This window comes from Polistes canadensis, unplaced genomic scaffold (assembly GCF_001313835.1).
Source record: "Polistes canadensis isolate GaletaPanama2010 unplaced genomic scaffold, ASM131383v1 scaffold_133, whole genome shotgun sequence".
Lineage (NCBI taxonomy): Eukaryota > Metazoa > Arthropoda > Insecta > Hymenoptera > Vespidae > Polistes > Polistes canadensis.
The window spans coordinates 38,842-41,737 of NW_014569680.1; the positions used below are offsets into that span (position 1 = coordinate 38,842).

The following is a 2,896-nucleotide window of genomic DNA, read 5'->3' on the forward strand; positions in this document are numbered from 1 at the left end:
TAATATACGAAAAATAAAAAAAAAATCGGTACGCGTATGAAATATTAGAGAAACGTGAAAAGTAATTGAAAAAATAAAAGAACAATCTTACAAATAATATTAATTTTTGATGTTAAAGTATACCAAACAAAACAGAAGATCAAAATTATTATTATACAATGTTAAAACATGTACAATTACAAAAGATATATACTAAACATTGCATATACTCGTATTAGAATCTTGATATATCTATCTTATGGAGATGGAAAATCGAAAGTCAATGACAGTGTAGGTGCATAAGGGCTTTGTAGCAAACGCCGTAGGTAATGTCGGTGGCTGCATTATGCTAACGATCGCAATTTGCGTTCGGGTTGTTAACGTACCCGTCGATGGACCTATTACACGACGATTACAGACTGTCGATAGCTTTCATTAGACGTCTATGCGTTTCTATTCTCGATGGATGTTCATTAGAAGATAGGGTTTCTACCTACAATGCTCTGATAATCCTTCGATGCAAGGAAAATGCTGTATATCGACTTCAACTCGAAATTCGGATTATGACCTCCTTGTTTGGATCATGTTTAATTCATAACTGTTAATTGTTTACTCATTTACATTTTTATTTCATTATTAAGTAATCATTTTTACGTGTATTTCTTTACGAATTATTATTATCTTTCGTTAGATTTTTTATTTTATTTACAAAACTTTTTTCTTTTATTTTTATTTCAATATATGTTTTAGAATATTTGATTATGGATTATTGTATTATTTGTTTAATTTTTTATTTTATTTACAAAACACTTTTCTTTTATTTTTATTTCAATATGTTTTAGAATATTTGATTATGGATTATTGTATTATTTGTTTAATTTTTTATTTTATTTGCAAAACTCTTTTCTTTTATTTTTATTTCAATATGTTTTATGAAAGTTTAATTAAAATGATTATGGATTATTGTATTATTTATTTAATTTTTTATTTTATTTACAAAACCCTTTTCTTTTTTCTTTATTTCAATATATGTTTTAGAATATTTGATTATGGATTATTGTATTATTCGTTTAATTTTTATTTTACGTCATTTATATATTTAATTGTTTTTGTTTCATCAGGTTTATTCTGTTTAATTTTTTTCTTACGGATTTTTTAATATATTTATTTTTGTTATATTATGAGTTTATTTATAAGTAAGTGTTCTTTTTTTTTTTAAATTTTAACTTATTTATATTTGTAATATTCTTAACATTTTAATTACTTTTGTTTACGTGAAAATGTTTAGAGTAAAGAGAAGTGATCTTAGGTGATTCCATTAAAACTCTATTAAAAGTAGTTTTGGGTTATCTCTCGCTCTCTCTCTCTCTCTCTCTCTCTTGCTTCTACTTTTTGTCTTTGTTTCTCTCATGGTTTTCGCTTTTAGTAGAATATTAGCCAGTGGAAAACAAGCTAGCCAGATCGGAACGAAATTAAAAATTCTATCTCATCGAAGCCACGGGTACGAGTTTTGGAAAACAAATTCAAAATTAGTTTCGGTGTTATCAGCGTTACGGTTTTATCCTGTAATCATTGTACAATTAAAAGCCAGTACTGAAAATACTTTAGAGTTGAATTTCGAAAAAGTAATGTATTGTAATAAATGTTCTTGCATTAATAAAAGTTGTCGAGTTGATGTATTAAACGTAAATACATTTGTATATCATAATTTCATGTGTTATCACATTATATAAAATTTTCAATAAAATTTTTTTACGATTGATACAAAGAAAAAACAAAAATTTTAAATAATCATCAATGAACTATCGTTAATTATAATTATTTTCTTTTTACGTGTGTGTATATAAATAAACATAAAATTATTTCAAGTAAAGATACTTTTTAGATAAAGATAATTTTGATTGTTTAAAATTAACTGCATAGATTTTCGGACTTTGTTTGAAATTTTACGATTTTCCAAAGCAAAGAGAAATTCGAAGAATCGGAAAACGTGCGTTAGGATCATTAGGATAAAGGAAGCTTTTACAGAACCAGGGGATTTAATGGGGGAAAAGAGAAGAAAGAAAAGGGAAAATAAAATAAAAGTAAATAATAGAAAAAAGAAAAAGTATGTGGGTAAGAAAATTTATAGGAGATACGTGGCCTTTTATTTCGAAAAATCTCTTTTAACATTTTTCTACCTTTCGAAAAGAAAGGCAAAAGGTAAACAAAATTAAATCATTCCTGTAAAACGATTAAAGGGAAAAAGATTGAGAGGCACGTAAGGAAATAGAAAAATGAATGGTCTCCTTTACTATTCTTTTATTTTTTTATTTTTCTGTTTTTTAAAAGGGAATTTTTTTCTTTTATTTCTTTTATAGTAAAACTCTATTGTAAATCAACGATTTAATTCCTATTGAAGAGTACTCGATTTAAATGGATGAATGAATCGTTAGAATACAAATTTGTGTTAGAAAATATAGTGTATTGTTGACTTTGAAAAGGACCTTTTTGATTAGTATTGAATATGCATGAGAAAATGTTGGTAAAGAATTGATTCGAACTCGTAAAAGAGAAAGTTAAAAGACACGATAGAATCTTCAGTTTAAATCATTGTTTAAATATTGAGTATTACATTAAAGCTGAATATGATATCAATGTTATATTAAAACAATTAAATATTGTACAAATAATATATCACTTTTCGATAATGAAACATTCGAGAAACTAATAGATCTTATTAAATATTGAAAATTAAATAATATTTATTTTTCATTTTAAATATCTTTCAAAAATAATTGTTGAAGAAATATATTAGAAATAATATAATATTATTAAATATTTCTATTATACTTACTATCTAAATCAATTAAATAAATCTTGTTTTCAAAAATAATTGTCAACTAAATATATTAAAAATAATATAATATTATTAAAT

General features: G+C 24.2%; 1 protein-coding gene across 2 annotated transcripts in view; it reads right to left on the reverse strand.

Moving 5' to 3' along the window:
• The window catches only part of LOC106788289 (prominin-1-A), a 29,637-nt gene that overhangs the window by 17,319 nt on the left and 9,422 nt on the right, over nt 1-2,896 (reverse strand). The gene's annotated exons all lie outside the window — the stretch shown is intronic.